The 20,902-nt window shown below is 51.7% G+C and overlaps 1 pseudogene; it reads right to left on the bottom strand.

The window, feature by feature from the left end:
- Nucleotides 1-20,237: 20,237 nt before the first annotated feature.
- Nucleotides 20,238-20,671, bottom strand: LOC103294751 (60S ribosomal protein L26-like; annotated as a pseudogene).
- Between the last annotated feature and the right edge of the window lie 231 nt (nt 20,672-20,902).

Below are 20,902 nucleotides of genomic sequence, written 5' to 3'. Positions count from 1 at the left end.
ATAGCAGACCGCTGTGAAACAGGAGAGCGTGGTTCCTGCGGCAGCTCTTCCTCGAACTCGCTCATGACTTTGGACAAGATAATTCTCCCCTCAGCCTCATTTTCCTCCTCTGTTACATGCAAAGGCCCAGGCGATCCCCTAACTCCCTCCCAGCTCTGAAATTCTGTGGGGCCAGGATTCCAATGGTTTCATTTGCTGTTAAAAGTTAAATGATTCAGGTTTGTTTGGGGAACAGTGCCTTAGTATTTAACTAGGCTGTCTCAAATATTTATATAGGCCTGGGCTTTAGGAAATAAACAAATATATGTATTCTCCATACCCCTTCTCTCAGAGGCAACAGCCCCCTGGCTCTGAAGTCTGAGCTCATAGCCTTAGCCCACCACTTTCTGGATACATGACCTTGGGCAAATCGCCTTCTGATCTAATGGGCCTCCTTGTCTTCATCTTACTGAATGCAGCTAATGGTAGCTGTCTTCCTGGGAGGTTGTGTTTTCAATGTAGCAAAGTATATAAAGTTCTCAGCCCAATGTTTGGCAGATAGCAAGCACTCAATAAATAAGAGTGTGACATTCAACACATGTTTAATGAATGAGTGAGGACACGGGCGGGCTATGGGGTGCTTTGTTTCTAACCCCCACACCTGCAGCTTGGCTCAGGCAGGTACCACTCTGGGGTGTAACTTCCCCTTCAGGGCTCCCCTATGGGATCAGACTGAAGCCACCCTCTGCGGATTGTGCCTGATGCCACACCTTCATTTGGCTTCCTCCCTGCCTTGCCCTCCTTCTCCCCTTCCCTGACTGAAGGGCTCGGGCCTGTTTCTGGATTCTCTGACCCAAGACTCCTTGGCTCAAGGGGCATCCCCCAGCTGTCGTGCATGAGAGAGAACCACGGAAGCGAGACCCAGCAAGGAGGACCTCAGTGGGTGGGTGGAATGTGTGGGGCCCAAGTCACAGAAGTCCAAGGAGGGAAAAGGAAGTCCTATGCCCTGGGAACTGCTCATCACCCTATGGGTGGGCCACACCCAATGCCCTGTAGGGACAGTCAGACGACCCAAGTGTGGGCAAACGTGTTCTCTCTCCTGAGAAACAGGACTTAGGGATTAGGGTCAGCTAGTTAGTGTCTTCACATGTCTGGAACTATATCTGGGGTAAATGAACATCAGACAGGGGTCTGGCAGGGTGGTCAGCCAGGGCACTGAGGCAGGAATTCTGGGGCACAAAGCGCATGGAGGCCCAGGGGCAGGTCAGAGCCTCAACATGTGGACAGGGGATCAAGGGCAGGATCCTGAGCCCAGGAAGGAGGGATGGGCAGTACACAGGGAGGCCAGCGGGGGCCTGAGGACAAGGCAGAGTCTCCATGCTAGAACTGGGAGACAATGCCTAATGCATCCAAGAGCCCAAGGACCTGGGCTGGGACACAGGGAGAGAGTCTGGGAGGCCCCACAACCAGGGGACGATGCATGAGTGCTGGTGCCCAACCTCCGGGCTCTGTAGTCCTGGGGCAGAGCGGGAGCAGAGCCGTCTATGAGTTGGGGCAGAGCAGCCCAGCGCAGAGAGGAGGCCCCAGGGCCAGGACAGGCGGGGAGCCTGAGGATGTCCCGTCCAGGTGAGACAGCCTGGCCGTCTGGCTCGGGCTGCCTCCTCGGCCCTCCAGGGTCCTCAGCCCAACAGCCTCGAATTATCCTGCCATTAGTGGTGATCCATCCCTTCTGAGCACTGTGCCATTTCATCACACCATCTCAGCATCCAACATTAGGAGATAACTGCGCTCACAACATATGTCATTACTCATTAAGGGACTTTTTCTGGATTATGGCTGGGGCTTAATGACTTGTTAAAGATGTTTAACACTTACAATTTTGTTTTTAATTTAGGAAGCAGCATGATCAAACTGCGCCCTGAGACTCTCTCCTCGATTTGGTGAAATCTGGAGATGGGCCGGCTCCGAGGCTGCCTGTGCAGGGGAGGTGATCTTAAATTGAATTGCAGCCCTCCGAGGGGTGTTTGCCCCGTCAGCGGCTGCCAGGAGCTGACATGTTAATGGGGCTGAGGAAACAATGGGTTTCAGAGGTAATTGCTGAAGCAATGACTTCCAGGCAACATTTGACTTAAAAAGAAGCGTTGCTGCTGCTGCTGCTGCCGCCTCTGCCGCCGCGGGGAGGGGCGGGCGGGGCTCTGCTGCGGGCCTGTCTCCAGCTCCCAGCCAGGTTTGCTTACCTGCGGAGCCGGGTGGGCTGCCCTGCCCTCCACGGCAGCTTCTTTCCCACCGGCCTTGGTTCTGTCTGTTGTCCACACCGGGGGCTGTTTCTCAGAGGATTGCCCCGCAGATGGGGCTGGAATCTAACGTTTCGGTGAAGCCCTCCATCAGCAGTGAGCTCGGATCCAGCAGGGACTGAGTCCCCACGTGTCCCCACCGAGCGGAGTTAACTCGGTGGGTTGGGTTAAGCCACGTCGTCTCCCCGGGCCTCTGTGGGCCTCACCTGTACGCTCCGTAGATTTGCTGTGAGGGTTCAGTGCGACCCGCTAGGCCAGCGGTCGGCAAACTCACTAGTCAACAGAGCCAAAATATCAACAGTACAACGATTGAAATTTCTTTTGAGAGCCAAGTTTTTTAAACTTAAACTTCGTCTAACGCCACTTCTTCAAAATAGACTCGCCCAGGCCGTGGTATTTTGTGGAAGAGCCACACTCAAGGGGCCAAAGAGCCGCATGTGGCTCGCGAGCCGCAGTTTGCCGACCACGGCGCTAGCCAGATGCTTAGCTGTAGATCTGCGCCGTGGTAAGTACGCAGCGAATGATAGGCATGGCCAGCATTTCGGGAGCACTTTCTAGCTCCCAAAGTCCTGTCTGAGCGCTTTGTGCGTATTAACTCACTGAATCTACCCAGAAACTCTCCGAGGTAGGAAGTAGCATGTCCATTTTGTAGATGAGGTGCCCGAGGCGCAAGAGCTCAAGTGCTGAAGCCAGAAGCCCGCTGACTCCCACATCCTAGGCCAGCACATTCCAACTGCTATTAGTCAGACTTACTGGTGATGTGGCTCCAGCCAAGCCACTTGGTTTGTGTCCACAGCAGGGCAATGGTTAGGCCACAAGCTGGTCCTCCTCACTGTCAGGGCGCGTCAGGGCCTCCTGTAGAGCCCCTGGCCAGCCGGGAGCACCGGGCCTCTGACGGAAGAGCCATCTGAGGTCTTTTCTTTTTACTCATAAAGAAAACATCTGGGGAAGAAGTTTCAGCCAATGTGCAGCTGCCTGCAATAGGAGATGGGCCAGAAGTACATTCTGGGCATCAGTGAGTTCAACATCGGCCTTAGACAAGGAGGTGGGGAAGAGGGGAGGACCCGGAGCCTGGCTCCTGGGAAGGACGTGCCAGACTCGAGTTCAGAGGAGCAGACAGGGTTGAGACGAAGGCCCTGAGCAAATCTGAGGCTCACTGGAGGCGCGGAGGAAAAGTTCATTAAACCGTTCACGTGTGCATGTGTGCGTTCATTCAATGACTAGTCACCCTGTACCGACTAAGCATGTGACTCCCTACTGGGCAATGGTAGAAAGACAGCGGTCCCTGCACTCCTGGAGCTCACAGCCTCCAGCAACCAGCGCTCCCTAAGTGCCAACTCCTCCTCACTCTTCTCCGGAGCCTGCCAAGGCCTCAGAGCTGGTGGCGATGGCCATGGGGTTTGATGGTCACAGGCCCCCCCCACTGCCCAGAAAAGGAGGAAGTCACTCTTCACCACGATGGCAGCGACCTCCCAGGGCTCGGGTCCAGGCCTGAGGAAAGGGGGGTGGCCTCTCAAGATCCCTCTCACTTCTTGCTGCCACTAAGGAGAGGCTACCGGGAACATCAAGGCTGGACCCAGTTCCGGAGACCTCTGGGTGCGCTTTTCTCTGCCCTGAGCGAGGCGGGCGAAGGAGAGCCGCCAGCTTCCCCACTGTGGGAGCCGCCATCCCATGGATGGCCCAGCCGTTCTTGATGAATCCAAAGGAATTCTCCCAGGTCTCAGGAGACACCACCAAATGAGCCTGTTCTGTGACAAGAGTCATGGGTGGTGCCTTCATGTGGCCTGAAAGCTCGAAGCACCCGGGGCAGGGGATCCAGTGGAGGGTTCCCTGGAGGAACCCAGACAGAGCCAAACTTCCTGAGGCGAAGGGCAGGGCTGTCCCCATCCATGTGCCAACCTCTTCAGGCCCACTCCCCACCATGTCCGCACACGCGCGCACACACACACACACACACACACACACACACATGCACACACAGGTACACATATACACAGACACACACAGACATACACAGACATGCTCACACCAGACATACATACAGAGACACACACAGACAGACACACACACAACCACATACACACAAGCTGAGCGTCCGTGCCTTCATACCTGCTTTTCTTTCTTCCTGGAGAGCTTCACTTCCGACTCAACCGCTCATCCCTCCAGCCACAATTCAGTGTCACCTCCTCCATGAAGCCTTCCCAGCCCCTGCCTCCTCTGGGTTTTCATAGGCCTTTGCACCAACATCCGTGACAGGATGTGGCTGTCAGCTCGCAAGCTCGCCCCTCCTTCAAGACTCCATCTCTGGGAGAGCAAAGCCCTCACCTTGTCTTTACAGCACAAGCATCAAGCACAGGTCGGCAAACTTGTGTGAAGGAGGAGGGAGAGAGGGAGGAAGGATGCATGGAAGGAAGGAAAGAGAAGGAAGGAGAAGAAGGGAAGGGGAAATCAGCAGCAGCCATTGTAACCACCTTCTGCTGTGGAAGTCACGCCATGAGCCCAGAGGCTGGCAGTAACCTCACGAAATGCGGGATTTGGTGGTTGTTTTTACGGAGAGGGAGGGGAGGGCCAGGTACACCCGTCCGTGTTTATGGTCCCAACTCTAGTTCACGGGGGACTCGGGCTCAGCCGGTCACAGTTCTGCCTGGTTTTCCTTTGTTTCTACTTCCCACCTTGATGGGGAAAGAAGACATTCATACTGTCGCAGAGCAAATAGAACTATGACGGCTGTTTGGCTGGTTTTGTGTGTGTTGCAATTTAGAGGGGAAAAGTTAATTTAAACTTGCCGCGTGACAACAATAATGCGCCCTCAAAGAAGAACAGCGCCTTCGCGGTGCACGCCTTCATCAGGACGCAGCGGCAGCTGCGGTCGCGGCTTTTGGATAAGAGCACGTTGTTCTCGTAGATCTCTTACCGCTCCTTCCTAGCTCTTCCTCACTAACTCTTCCCGTCACCTGTGGCCCTATCTCTGAATCCACTTTCTTCTTTCGTGCTCTTGCTTTTCCCACCGCGACAATTTTTTCTCTCTGGCAGTCTGCAGGGCAGGTGCGGACCTGTCCTTCCCACGCCCCGGTGAGTGCTCTGTCTATGGCCGGAGGGAACCAGAAAACAAACGGTCCCTGGGGAATCTTCCCACTGGCCCTGTGGTGGGCAAGCGTGAGGTGCCAAGGGAGGGCGTTGGAGGCCCCAGACACCGTAGTCCCACCCAACACCACCCTCTTTCCCCTCGGGGAGCCAAAGGCACCAAAACATCACACACAGCAGCCTCGGAGAGGAGCCAGAGCGCTCACGAGAGAAGGGAGTGGGCGTCGTTCTGGCACTGGTGTGGGGTGTTTACCGACATTATTTTTAATCCCCCAAATAAATCACTGCTACAGGTGAAGAAGCCAGGACTTATAGAGATTAAAAAACAATAATCATTCAATAAGTATGTTTTGATGTCCACTATGGACAGGCACTGGGGATGGATGTTCAGGGATCAAAGCAGGCAGATCTCCGTTCCTACGGAGCAAGCATTCTAACTGGAGGTGGGGCAATGAAACGCGAAACGTAATCAATACACACACTCTGGATAAGGGGTGTGGGAGATGCTTGTCACGGGATGGGGGAAGGGAGGCCTACAAAAGGATGGCCAGGATAGACCTCGCGGAAAAGGTGGCAGGATGGAGGTAAGCGTGTGCACCCTGTGGCTCTCTGGAGAATGGTGTTCCAGGCAGTGGAGTGTGAGGTGCAAAGGCCCTGTGGCTGGGGTAGTGAACAAGGGAGAGAGTCTCTAGAGAGGTTGGCGGGGAGATAAAGGGGGATGATGATCACAGGGTGCGTGATCATGGAGAGCTTCAAGCCATCGTGGACGTTGGTTTATATTCTGAGTGAAACGGGAGTCACTGCAAGGTTCTGGGCGTGGGAGAAGCATGGTGTGAGTTGTGTTTTTGAGGCTGTCTCTGTTGTTGGGCTGAATTCCACTGTAGAGGGCCCGGGTGGAAGAAGCACAATCAGTTAAGAAGTCTGTCGCAATAATCCAGGTGGGATAGGAGGGTGGCTTGAACCAGGGTGTGGCCCCCTGGATGTGACAGGAGAGGGAGAGAGAGAGAGGAATCCAGGTCTCCAAGTCTTTTTGGCCTGAGCAACTGGCAGCATGTGCTCAGATGAGATGCTACTAGACACCCAAGAGAAGACTTGGGGGCAGTTAGACATCCGAGTCTGGGGTTAGGAGTTACAGTTCCAGGATGGGGGTATACGTTTGGAAGTTATGAACTCGGGGAGGTAATTAAAGCCATGAGACCGGACAGGATCACAAGGGGACGAGGGTAAGAGAGACAGGAGGAGGATCCAGGGCTGTGGCACTCCATGGTCAGGACACTGGGATGGAGAGGGTTGCACCAGCAAAGAAGACCGGAGGAGTAGCCAGTGAGGAGGAGAAAAGCCGGAAAACTATGCTCGGAGAGCCAAGTGGAAGAAAGTGTTTCAAGGAGGAGGAGGAAGTGGTCAGCTATGTCCCAGGCTGATGAGGTGGGACTAGGAAATGACAGACAGTAGGGTTGACTCATGTGCCCAAGGTCACCCAGCCAGTGGTCCCTCCACCATCAAACTGCAGGGGTTGCCCTAATTCACTCCCTTTCAGAAGGGAACCCTTCGAGAAGCCTCCTGTTTCACTCATGCCTGGCTAGGGGTCTCTGCCATGTTAGCCGGACACCCAGGAGGCAGTTGAACGTAAAGAGCAGACTTTGGGATCAGATGTGCTCTGGTCAAGGCCCCGCTACTCCCGGAGCTGGAACACCAGACAGGTCGCTTCAGCTCTCTGAGCTTTGCTCTCTTCACTGGGAAACAGGGATGAGCAGACCCACCTTTCAGGAGTGATGGCAAATACTTAGCACAGTGTCCAGGTACCTGGCCAACAAGAAGAGCTAATGGCCCTGGCCATGTGATGGCAAATACTTAGCACAGTGTCCAGGTACCTGGCCAACAAGAAGAGCTAATGGCCCTGGCCATGTGGCTTGGTTGATTGGAGCATCGTCCTGTACAGCAAAAGGTTGGGGTTTGATTCCTGGTCAGGGCTCATGAACAGGAGGTAATCCATCAATGTTTCTCACATCAATGTTTCTCTTTCTCTCTCTCTCCCCCTCTCCCTCAGATCAATAAAAATATATCCTCAGGTGAGGATTTAAAAAAACAACAACAAAAAAGAATGGCTAAAGGTGGCACGGAATCCACCATTATCAGTAGGCCTGGGAAGCCCCTGCCTCTTTCCACAAAGGGAGGGAGGAGCCCTCCTCTGTCCTTACTAAGACCACAAGTCACTCATGGAGAGCGCGTTGGCCACGGGCACTTCCTTAGTGCCCGTTCTGAGCTAAGCATACACCACTGAGTCTGGTGGGCTGTGGCAGGACAGACCCACACAGACGTCTGAGGGGTTGTCCGGACTATGGACAGGCCCTGCAGGGATTTCTGCTCAGAACCACGCCTGGACAGTTGCTGTGTGAAGGGTGCCAGTCAGCGGTGCTAGTGTGCGTTTCCTGGAGGGGACGGAGGAGATGGGGCCTGGGTTCCTGCCCCCAGAAGCATGACACATTCAGGCTCACCCCCTGCCTATTGTGGCTTAGGGGTTGGGGGTCTCTGTTTCCCAGATATTTCCAGCCTGAGTGCTATGCATAGGGGTCGATGAACATGTAGGTGAGAATGTATGTTTATGCATGTGTGTTTTTACATTCACACAAGTGTGGGGTGCACAGGGCGCGGCTGCACTTAGATGTAGCTGTTCATGGGTACTCACGTGTGCTGTGATGAACTGTATCGGCTAGTCCTTGCATGAGCTGGTTTCCAAAAGAAGTATTAGGCAAAGGCCTGGGGTCTAAGGGCGGCACCCCAAGAGGAGGAGTCTGCTGGCTGGGCTGTCTCCCGCATCACACACCGGAATGGTGCCCACCTTCCGCCGAAGGTGCCCACCTCAGTCTCTATGGCCAAGTCCCAGGAAGCCTGTCTCTGTCCAGACCTGATGATGGTTTCACAACCTTCACTGTGAAGCCACAGCATTTGGAGGAGTGGGAAATGCTGGGCCACACCCAGGTGCCAACCAAGGCCACCAAGGCAGGGACTCCACCTACCCCAACAAGCCTGGAGCTCTGTGCTTCCCTCTGCAATAAACCAGTCACAGCTCCCCACCTCCTGCCCTTGGAAATGAATCATTTAAGATTCCCTTTTCATTCTGGAACCTCTCAAACAGCCTCATGAGCTGTGAGCGTGTCTCCCAAGGTAAAATTTAAGGCAGCTGCAAAATGCCTCGATATTTTCAGAGGCCTTATTGTGCTTAAACTCGTTAGAGAGGCCATGGAGTTAATTAGTATATAGATTTTCCCATAGAAAGCTAATCTTCAGAATGATTTGCAGCCACTGGGTCTGTAACAGACTGCAATCTATTTTCTTCTCAACTTCATTTTTCCAAAGAAAAGCCCAAATTGCAGTGACCAGATGACTCCATACCTTAGTGCCAGCCCACCCCCTCAGGGTCCAGAGCCCCCAAAGGCCAGCTGCCTCTCCACAATCCTGTCCAACTCACCAGCTCTCAGCCAATCACTTTCATGTCCATAGATGCCAGTGCTGGCTGGCTGAGCCAGCTTTGAGCAAGGGGTGCAGAGCAGGGTGGGCTGAGGGCCCCCTGAAATGTTGCACAGTGCAAGGGATAAGTGCCTGAACCTGGGGTCAGATAGTCCTGGGGACAACCCAGGCTCTGACCTTCTGGCAAGTGATCTAGCCCCTCTGCACTTCATTTCCCTCATCAGTAAAATCAGGATAGTGATCATTGCTTTACAAGGTGCATTATAAGGATCATTATTAACATCGATTCTTTTTTAAAAGCAACATTTACTAGTGCTTCCAGTGTCCTAAGTCCTGTGCTATAAGTACTTTATATCATCGCATTGAATTCTTTTTATCTCTTCATGTCATGGGAGAAAACTCAGGCTCAGAGAGGTTAAGTAATTTGTTTAAGGTCACACAGCTAGACAGGACACAAGGCTTTGAATCCAAGTCTGCCAGATTCCAGAGCTATAAATAGGTGAAATAACTCAGGAAAAGTAGGAGTTGCTGTTATTAATATTCCTAGGAATACAGCCAGTTCTATTACTTTTCCCCAGGATTCCGAGGCCTCCCTTATATTTCATATCAGTGAGATTCTGACAGAAAACTAAGAGAATCACAGAGTCTTGATGCTGGAAAGTCCCTTCGCACTTGTGAAATCCATCCCTCCCCCATTGGACAGGTGGGGAAGTTGAAGACCAGAAAGGTTAACAGATCCACTGAAGTCACCCATGGAGGGCAGGACAGGCCCCAGGACCGCTGACCGCTGGCCAGCCCTCTTTCTCTGCACAGAGCCTGCTGCTTTGCCGTGTCAGGACTCAAGCGCCTCCGAGGGCCTCTCAGAATGCGAAGCCCGCGGATGAGCTGACACCTGACAGCTGGGTGATGCTTTGGATGGTTTCTGAAGCCCTCTGCTGCGTGAAGGCGATATTAGTCATCAGAGAGCTGCACGCGCCTGAGCATCCTTGTCAGAAATGTGATGACTTAGTGGACTGAAAATGTATTTCCCTGCCTTATCACACATCTGGAGCTCCAGCAGAGCGCCCTGGGCTGGGGAGTCGGTCAGCTCAAGAATTTGCACAGATATTGCTGTTTATCAGAAGGAGCCCAAATGAAGGCGGAGCAGGGAAGGTGATGGGGAGCAATCGTTAGAGATCACGCCGACGGTGATAAGGAAGCAGTACCTGCTCATCGCCCCAGACTCCTCTCCCACCACCTCAGACTCGCCTCCCCAACCCCTCCTGGCTTTAAGAGGTGGTGACATTTGCTCTTTTGACCAGTCATGGAGAGAAGGAAAATTCTTTTTCAAAGGGGAGAAGCCAGCAGCTTTCTCAGAACTGGGCGTTTATCCCATTGAAATTCCATTTAGCAAATATTTACTGACCACCCAAGAGCCAGGCCTGTGCTGGGGGAGCTCCCACCATGTGCCCATAAGTGCCCCCTTTGTGCCATAACTTAGGATGGGAGTCACCTGCATATACCAGGACCTGCATCAGGTAGGCACCTACTATGTGCCAGAGCCTGGAACGGTGGGCTCCCATCATGTGCCAGGTCCTGTGTTGTGTAGGCACCTCCAGCCTGTGCTATTATGCCCAGTGCCAGGGCAGAAAGCTCTATCAGGGATCATCCTGCACTTAGGCGTTGGCAGTTTGGGAAGAAAGACATACGACCCAGTAGCTAAAACACCCTCTAGGCCATCTTTTCTCAGTTGACTTACACAGTCTTATAGATGCCTAGCAGTGAGAGATTCATTCTGCATGGGGCACTGGGGAGCTTGCAGAGAAGGTCGCCTTGAGGCAGGCCTTGAAGGATGAATTGGAGTTTGCCAGACATACAACAAGACAAGAGCATTCCAAGAGGAGGGAACAACTTGAAGAAAGGCAGGGAAGAGTGACAGTGCATGGCACATTTGGGGGCTGGCAAGTCGGCAGTATTAGGGAGAGAGGGAGAGGGAGGAGATAACGTTTCAGGGGGAGTCTAGGACCATCTCGCGAGGCATCATCCATGCTCTGGGGAGTCTCATGAGTCTGCGAGGAACCTTATATGGGGTAGGTTCTGGGGACCCCACTCACACTTCAATCAGACAGGCTCCATGTTTATTTATTTCATATATTAGGCATCTATGTAAGTGTACACTTGAAAATTAGATTTGGCAACTTAAAAGAAATGAAAAAAAAATAAGGATTAGGGAAGAAGAGGAAAAACCAAACAGTGTTGAGTCCAAATTCCACAGGATATAAAGATGAGGAATATGAGGCCCCAAGAAGTTAATTGACCCACCCAGGGTCACATGGAATTCACGGCCAAGCTGGAAGTAGAACCCAGATCTGCCAACTTTAGTCACTATGTCAGCATTTGACCTTGAGCCTGTCCATGGCATCTGCTGACCACGACGTCCCATGAGGGCATACCTGGTAGGATACAACAGTGGCCACTTCTCCCGGGTCCCAGAAAACACAAAGCCAATGAGCAGAATGCTTCGTATTGACAATATTGCTCCCATGAAAGTCTCTTAAGCCTTTGCCGGGTCAGGCCTCTGTTCTCTGGCAGGCCCGCTGCAGATTGAATCCTGAGAGGCCGTTAGAATTTTCCTGGTGTCTGCAGCAGTGACTTCCAGTGCCTCTGTCATTTCAGATGAAGAATCTGAGACCCAGAAGGAAGAGGCATCATATCCAAGGCCCCACGGTGGGCAGTGCAGAGCCAAGGCTAGACACCAGGTCTGTGGGCCTGACCCCTGGCTGTCCCACTGTGTCTGCCATCACCGAGTCCTGGGAGGCACTGAGGAAGGCCTACTGAGTGCTGGTGATGGTGACAGTGAGCATGCCTCATCCTTGTTGCACAGCATGGCTCCGGTAAACCTTTGTGTTAATTAGTCCCCTCTTGGTCCAAGCAACCTGCACCAGATGCATGAGCACTCCAGGCAAGTTAGGATTTGATCCACCTTCAATCTGATAGACTTGAAGGATTTATTCAGCATTTACTCAGGGAGAAACTGAGTCCTGCCTGATGAAGGAGAGACAGGCAGATGCTTGACCTCTTCTACCTCATGCCATCTCCTTCATTATCCCAGCAAATCCACTCTACCCCATATTTGCCTACATTCAACTCAAGCCCTGATCTCAGGAATGAAGATTTATTGAGCATCTACTATGTGCTTGAAGCTTTCATATCAATTCTCCCTCCAAACTCTCACAATGGCCCCAAGATATAGGTATTACCTTTTCAGGTATCCTCCTTTCACAGAGATGTCATTATCACTTGGGCCTGAGGTCCCACAGCTCAGGACCTGGGTTTATTCCCAATTCTGCTATTTCCTTAGCCTGGCCTTGCCCAAGGGGTGGTATTTCTTTTTGCCTCGTATATGAGCCCCACTTCCTGGATGATGCAAATGGGCTCTGTGGATATAGACTTGCCTTTGAATCCCTTTGGGCCTGGTTACTCAGCAAACCAAGGTCACTCGAAACTCCAGGGTGGGGTGCAGCCCTCAGAATTGCAGGCCAGGTGGGCTTCCTGGAGGCCTCTGCCCTCTGCCCTCCTCCATCCCCAGAGACTGGCTCCCTCACTCCCTGACTGCTATTTAGTGCCAGTTCCCCCAAGGGTTAAAAACTAAGAACCAAATAATTTATTTCAAGATCTTCAAAAACAAATTCAAAAAAAATTTTTAATTATGTCAAATTAAGGCCATTAAAAGTTAAGCTGTGTACCAAGAGCATTTTCCTGAGAAAGGTGCTGTAACATCATTATTTCTCCCCAAAACGCACTTACTGTACATTTCTCAAAGCCATCAGCCTTGATTGAAGGCTAATGAAAAAGCTGTCCTGCGTCAGTTTATTTCTTGTATCCATTAAGAATAATTACGGCTGAACAATTTTTGATGCCTGTAACCTTCGAAAGCGTTGCTAATGGCATTATAAATTGCTCCTTGTCCAATGACTACGGCGAGATGCTTAATTCAAAGGCGCTCTGTCAACAGGACTGATTTGTGTGGCTAATGAGTGCCTTTAAAACAACAGCCTCGGCTCATGCCTCCGAATGTCAATAAGAGGACGAGGTTCAATAAGGAGGCTTGTCCGTAATAATTAGCAGGGACAAGCGCTCCGGATCAGGCCCATGGTGGCTTTCATGGCACATCCTGGGGGCCCCACACAACTCTTCACTCCTGGGTCGGGGCTGGAACCAGGACCCAGAAGACCAGGGCAGAGGACAATGGCAGAGGCGGGGGTGTTGGCCAGAGAGCATGTTCAAGGCAGTGATAAAAAGACTAGTTGCCATGTATCAAGCCCTTGGTCATTAATTCTGCAGACACTTACTGAGCACCTACTGAGTGCAGGTTCTGGGGGATGCAGGGATAAATAGGACAAACACAGACCCCGGCCTTCCTAAGTTTACCAACTGGTAGGGTTGGCAAACAATGAACTAAGCCATAACCAGCTAGGCTGGTACGTGCTGTGCTGGGGTAGCAGAGGATGCAGTGAGAACAGCAAGCAGGGTGCCTGAACCAGCCTGGGGCTAGAGGAGGTGGTGTTTAAGATGCAACTAAAGGATTGTTAAGAGTTAGCCACACAAGGGGAGGTTGGGGTGGGGGAGGGGGGTGCATCCTGCCACCAAGAGAACAATCCATCAGGAGGAAAAGACAGAATGAGGAAACTGTAGGACGTCTCACCTGCTGGAGTGGTGGGAGGTGAGACTGCAGGGGTTGGCAAAGGCCCAGAGGTCTAGGAATGGGGGACATGGGGTGTGGGTGGAGGTGGACTGGAGGGATGAAAGCATATTAATGTGCAAATCTCTCCCACGTCTCAGAATGCCTTCTCCTTTCGCAGTCCTTAAAAGGCTCCGTGCTAATACCACCCCCTCCCCCACCGGGAAGTCTTCCCTGATTTCTTCTTGTTTTCTTCTCAATGTATAACCTCCAGCTGGCATTAAGGCTGCATTTGTTAGGACCTCCATGTTTCCTGCATGTCATATAGTCTGTATATCTCCTAAGAATAGAAACAAAGTGTCTTCATTCCCTCTTGCCCCTAAAAGCCAAGCTGGTATCTGGATGACCTCAGTCGCGGCTTGTGAGCTGCTCATTTAACTTACCCTGGTAGTCCCACTCCTGCAGCTACTCCCATGGTTAACCTCTATTGCACAAACATTTACTGGACTTTGGGGTTTGGGGAGGAGTGGGAGGGAAGCTGCCGGAGCTGGAGGAGGTGCTCAGAGATGACACCACCTGAGCCCTGCCCTCTGGGACCCGCCACCTTCCTCCTGGACTTGGACGGGTGTTTGTTAAACAGCACATCTCACCGGATGCTGGGTTCCAAGTTCTGGAGAGCGAAGGTGAGAAAGGAGGCCTTGAAGGCCCAGCAACGGCATTTGGCTTTTACTATGCAGCTGAAGGAAAGCCAGTGCGTGGCTTAAACTGGGAGCGACATAGCAGAGAAGGACCACAGAAGATGCCTGAGTGCATGCTCCCCAGGAGGGGCCGGGAAAGGAAAAATCACAGGGACAGTAAGCGCCCAAGAGCTCAGACCCAGCCACCTGGATTCAAATCCCGGCCCTGCCACTTACAGGCTGTGAGCATGGGAGCCAGCGTCCCGTACCCCGTAAGCTCCCGTGTCCTCCTCTGTAAGACGGGAATAGTCATTGGACGCACCTTGTGGGGTCATGCCGAGGAGTGGGTGAGAAGACGTGTGTAACATGTTGTGTATTCCCTGGCACTTAATTAGTACTGTTTTAGCTAGTCCCTGCATAGCAGGCACTCTTAAAAAACATGGATCCTCATTTTATCCAATGAGGAAACAAAAAGGCAAAATGGCGAAGTAACTGGCACACTTAGCTAGCACGACGTCTGAGAGCGTGGGTCCCAAACCAGCACAGTTTCTTCTTCCCCAGCTGCCTCCCCAGCACAGCCGGAGGTGGAGTGCAGCCGCCTGGGTGTGCGTGTGCACGCACGCGTGTGCCCGTGTGTGCATGTGTGCCTGTGTTTGCAGGTGGCGGGATGCATAGCGTGAGGGCTGGGCACGGTGCAGCCACACACCGCTGTCAGATGTGGGGCTCTGTCCCAGGACAGCCCCGGGCCTGCCAAGAGGGTTCCAGGTGTTCGCCTGCAGGAGCCGAGGGGAGCAGGCTCTGTGGGGCCCGGAGCCTCGGAGGGCTCGCCAGGTGCGGGGGCAGCCGGCAGGTTTCAGAGGACAGGCTGTCGTGATCTGTCTCCCCACTTTTGATGACAGGCCTCAGATTTGTATCTCGGCAGAGAGGCGCTAGGGAAATCCCGGAGGAAACGATAAGCGGGGTGTTTGTTCCAATCTCTGAAGAGCGATTTCGTCCGCCAAGCCCTTCACTCCTGCTCCTGCCAAGAGAACGCGCGGACGCGGGTGTTTAGACCTACGCTGGCCGTCCGTTTCTCCCGGACAGCGGTGCTTGTCCGGCCTCTGCCTCGGTCACCCGGGGACAGATTTTAGTCCTCATCTGGGCGGGCCGCCCTGCAGCATCCGACACTTCTACACGTAAAACAGCCTCTGCTCTGGTTCCGTGACAGCGCTCGTGGTTTCCTCCGGAATCTCTGGCCAGTCTCCCTTGTCTTCCTCTGCCTTCCGCTGCTTCCCACGCTCCTCTCCCAGCGGCTTCTCTTCTCACTCCACGCCTTCTTCTCTGGCAAGCTCAGCCACCCCCCAGCCTCCTCTGTCACCTCAAGGCTGCTGGCCCTCAGGTTTCCCACGCCAGCCCATGCTCCTCTGCCATAGGCCCACCGAGCCGGTTACCTTAGAACATCTCTGTTCAGATGACTTACAGGGAACACAGATAGGGTCAGCGTGTCCAAAGCAAATGCCGCCATCGTCCTCCCAAACCAGCTCTCCTCCCGTGTCCTCATCAACAAAACCATCGCCTGCCCAAGTGGCGGAGGCAGAGATTTGGAAGCAAGGCTCTCTGGGTTGAGATGCAGGCTTCTACCAAGTGGCTGTGTGACCTTAGCAAATTACTTAACTTCTCTGAGCCTGTCTCCTCATCTGCAATTATGAGTTAGTATATGCAACGTTAGAAGAGTGATATCCAACAAGACACTAACCGGATCAGTTCTACCCCTTAAATGTTTCCTAACCCTTCTCTCTCACCACATTGCTGATACTCATAAGTCCAGGACTTACTTCAAAACCACCTAAATATTCTGCTTTCCATTGATCTGGCCCCTTTCTATTATACCACCAGAGTGAGTCCAGAGGACAAATGACATCAGAACCCTCCTGTGCCTCCTCATTGCCATTGTGACAAAGTTCAAGTTTCTGAACCTGGTTTTGCCTCTCAGGGGGACGGGGGGGAAGGGAGGTTGCCCCTGCTTACTTACCCAGCCTCACCTGTTGCCATCCCCTCTGAGCTCTGGGCTTGAACCACATTACTTGCTCACCTGAGTCACCCCTGCTCACTTCCAGTCCGGACGTAGGCATCAACCATGCACCACCCAGCACCCCCCTCAGGACCAAGGCACTTAGTCCCCAACCACCAAGGACGGGAGCACTGGCTGCTCTCAGGTCACTCTCCCTGGCGCAGCTCACAGCCAGGGACTGGTCCATGTGAGACATCAAGGCCTCAGGTATGGCTCCCGAGAACACTCCCCCGGACACTGTCCCCACTCAAACCTCCCGCCCAGGGTCTGTCTCCAGGGAACCTGACCTAAGATGCCTCTGAACCCTAGGCTGGGTTAAGTTCCTTTCTCGGAGCTCCCAAAGCCTCCTCTGCTTCCCTCTGTCTAAGCTCCTGCAACATGAGCCCTAGCCGGTTTGGCTCAGTGGATAGAGTGTCAGCCTGTGGACTGACGGGTGCTGGGTTTGATTTCCGGTCAAGGGCACATGCCCAGGTTGTGGGCTCAATCCCCAATATGGGGCGTGCAGGAGGCAGCTGATCAATGATTCTCTCTCATCATTGATGTTTCTATCTCTCTCTCCCTCTCTCTTCCTCTCTGAAATCAATAAAAATATATTTTTTTAAAAATAAGCTCCTACAACATGGAATAAAGTTACATGTCCTTGTCCATCCCCCACTACGTGAAAGCTGCTTAAGAGGGACCACACTTACTGTCTCTGTTTCTACAGCGTCTGGCTTGCTGCCTGGAATGACCCCTAATCCTTAGACTCCGAGGTTTTTCTGTAGCCATTTCAAACAGGGATTCTGATGTGGCTTATACAACAAATCCTGGAACTCCACTCTGTTATTACCAAGTGATGGGTCAGATGGACAGCCCAGAGCTTCATTCCATCCTGAGCCTGGAAGATGGGGGAGGCTTGGGGATAAGAGATGGGAAGCTCCTTGAGAAGAGATGACGAGACCTGGGAGAGCATAGGGATCGGGACGGAGATGCGGTTTGGTGGGCCATGCCTGCTAGCTGCTCAACTTGGTAATAGAAAACTCCACCTTCACTCTTTGGTGCAGCTGCTTGGGTGGCAAATAGGCATAACTAATATGCCTGTGCTTGAATTTAGCTTGGCACATGCTCGGTGCTCCCTAAAAGTCTGCTCAATGGCTCCCTGTTGGCCCCTGGATAAAGCCTGGCCTCCTTAGCAAGTCCTATCGTGGTTCTCCCTCAGCTATAACCCTTCCCTACCTCTTTTTTAAAAATATATATTTTTATTGATTACAGAGAGGAAGGAAGATGGAGAGAGAGATAGAAACATCCATGATAAGAGAGAATTATTGATTGGCTGCCTCCTGCACACCCCCTACTTGGGATCGAGCCAGCAACCTGGGCAAGTGCCCTGATCAGGAATCGAACCGTGACCTCTTGGTTCATAGGTCAACGCTCAACCACTGAGCCATGCTGGCCAGGCCCTTCCCTACTTCTCTCGGCCTTGTTTCTTGCCAGGCCTCCCTCATATATCTTCTCTTCTGGCCCCTCCTCAAACACACCACCCCTGCCCACATCCTCCTGCCTCTGCACAGGCAGCCCCTGCCTGCAGTGCCCCTCCCCACTTTGCTGCCCCAGGAACTCCTACACAACTGACGTTCCCCCGGGTTTCTCCAGGAGGACCAAGGCACTTGGTCCATGTCCCGTCCTCCTCCAAGTCCTTTTGTACCACTTTGCATTGGGATCATCTGTTGTCTTGTCTGTCTCCCCGAACAAACTGTGAGCTCCACACAGGCAGAGCTCCAGTTGGTCTGGATCCCCAGCATAGCACTGGACATCACCCGGGGCGGAAGCTCAGACACTGTCAGTTGAAGGGGAGAAAGGAGTTTCTCTGCATCGGAGCCGGCTCAGGGCATAACTGTGGGAAAGATCTTCAGTTCCCTGGAACATGGGTTGAGAAAGCATAGAGGATCCTGGTAGCTCTAGAGAGCACAGAGTTATGGGCCTGGCCAAAGTCTCCAGAGATGAAGAGAGGAGAAATACCGTGGACTGATGGTCAGAGCCACAGGTTTCTGTTAGATCCCACTTGGGGAAGGTGGAGACCAACAGCCTTGACACCCACCCTACATCATGGTGTCCATAGGGCATCTGCCCCAGCATCATCCCAGGCGATAGTATTGCTACTTCACTACAACCCTGAAGCTAGTGTGAACGATAGCCCTATTTTACAGATGGTAAGTGAGGCCCAAAGGTCTCCCAAGTTCCTTCCAACTCCAACATTCCTTGACTCAATGACTCTTCCTGGACCTTATGTAGGGGTACCAGCCATGACTTTGGCCGTGGAAAGCCATGGAACCCAATACTGGTGCTGGCTCTGTAGTCCTCTGGTGGGAGCCTAAGCCCTGCCCAAGGAGAGAAGACAGGACAAGGGACAGAGGAGGCATCTCTTCCCTTCAGAAGGGCTCATCCTGACCCTCCAAAGTTGATTTGCATCTAGAGACCCTGCCAACCTACCTTTCATTTAGGACAGGACTAAAGCTACACTTGGTTTTATAAACTCTCCAGGTGCCTGAAGACCAACCTTGTTATTTACAGGACAAGTGACATAACATACATGTTTGGGCTTTTGGAATTGCAGGTGTCACAGATATGGAAGTTATTATTATTGTTGCTGCTGTTGCTGCTGTAGTTTTTATTTTTTAAAGAGGGCTCCTGGCATTCCCTTTGTTCATAGAACTATATTCAAGAGTCAGCCTGAACATGAGAGATTTCAAATAAGCCATTGAATAGAATCTGTGATTACTTTTTTTTTTAAATATTCTTCTTTATTCTGGAAAAAATCTGACTTGTCAGAGGTTGAAATAGAAAGAGAAATGCTCAGGATGCTTTTGAAGTTTTGTTTTAGAATTAGCAAGTATAAATATTTTAATTCATAAAACATGTGTGGGTGCCAAGGAAATAGTGTATGTATACACACACATATATGTGTGCATATATGCACACACATGTGCAAGCACTTGTGAGCACGTGTTGTAGACACACATTGGCTGTAATGACTAGATTTTGAGTTCCCCAAGGGCAGGGACTGTGTCTTCTTTCCTGTCCCCCACACGGAGCCTGGCACATGACTGATGCTCAATAATTACTTGTTGAGTGAAAGAAAGTGAAGACAGTCGGTCAATAAGAAAGAGCTGATGTAGCAACCTTCCCCTGGGCAGCGTCTTGATGGGCCAGTGACCTTCTGTCAGTTACCAGCAGTGGGGGTGGGGCAGAGGAAAGAAAGGGATGGAATTGCTAATGCTGCACTTCTGCAAAGTACCAGGAACTGTTTCCCAGGACTGTCTCTGCCACCCCCTCATCCCCGCAGAGCTTGGCATCTTCTCAATCCCCCACACTTCACCCCACACACACATATGCACACACACAGCCACTCCTTCGAGGGCCTGCACTGCCTCTGTTCTTTCTGACACAGTCATCTATGGCACGCTGAATCACTCCCCCTCACTCTCTGAAGAACTTAGAACCTGGCTCTTGATCTACATCCTGAAGGAACTTAGAGTTGGAACTGACGATCAATCCAACCCCCTGAAGTCTTGAGGCCTTAACTGTGCTAGATTGAAAAATGGCCACAGTTATTTTCAGCTCTTCCCATAAAGAAGAGGAGCCAGTATCTCTATTCCTTGATTTTGGGCCGGATAGGACTTACTTTGGCCAATAGAATGCAGATGAGGTGATATTGTACATAGTCTCCATCTGGGCCTGAGCTGGATGAGAGACATGATATCTGGTCACTCCCAAAACCTTAGTGAACAGCCAGTCAAACCCAAGACCTATGAGTGAGGTCATCTTAGACCAGCCAGCTCCAACCAACATGCCAGCTGACCTGAGATACATGAGTGAGCCCAGCCAAGATCAGCCAAGCCTGGCCAAGATCAGCAGAACTTACCAGCTGACTCTAGACTTGGGAACAAATAATAAATTGTTATTGGTGGTGTGGGGTTTTGGGTTTTTTTTTTTGTTGTTTTTTTTTTCATTTTAAGTTTTTAATGAAGGTTGTATATAAAATTATTTTATTTCTGCATCTTCTCAATTGTTTCTTTCTTGTATTTGCTCTTTTCCTCTCCCATATGGCAAGTTTGACTTTATGTTCAAGGATCTTTTTACAGACTTTGTCCAACTTTAGTCTAGTGATATCCACCGTGCTTGGGTGAATGCCCACTTGAACAGTTGTGTCATTAACTTTCTCTCACTGTGCTCATTCAGTGTAGATGACATATTTCTTCCAATAAACCTGAACTACTTTGCCAATTTGCTGCCCTTTGTAATGTCTTCACACAACTTGAACTTCATCATCCTTTCGAATGGGCATGGATTGAATACTGTATTTCCGTCTCAGCTCTTTAGAAAGAGAAGACATAGTCTTCCTATGAATGTGGGAAGTCTCATTGAAATGCCTTTCATGGTTCTTGCTCTGGTCAGAAGTCACAAAGGAATTGAACTTCATTTTGACGCCGGCATTTCTATGATGGCCGTCAAAGGTAAGAAAATGTTGCTGTTTTAAGCCACTATGTCTGGAGTGATTTGCTTGCTTTAGTGCACGCAGCCACTGCTTCATGACCCTTATACTGTGCCATTACCCAGAACCCCACATCTCTGAACCAGGCAAATCTGCCCACCCCCTTTGACCTGAGGCTGCTCTTTCTCCAGGCCCCTCACCTTCCTATTATCACAACAT

This window comes from Eptesicus fuscus, chromosome 9 (genome assembly GCF_027574615.1).
Source record: "Eptesicus fuscus isolate TK198812 chromosome 9, DD_ASM_mEF_20220401, whole genome shotgun sequence".
Classification (NCBI taxonomy): Eukaryota; Metazoa; Chordata; class Mammalia; order Chiroptera; family Vespertilionidae; genus Eptesicus; species Eptesicus fuscus.
This window is presented reverse-complemented; position numbering and strand designations above follow the sequence as displayed.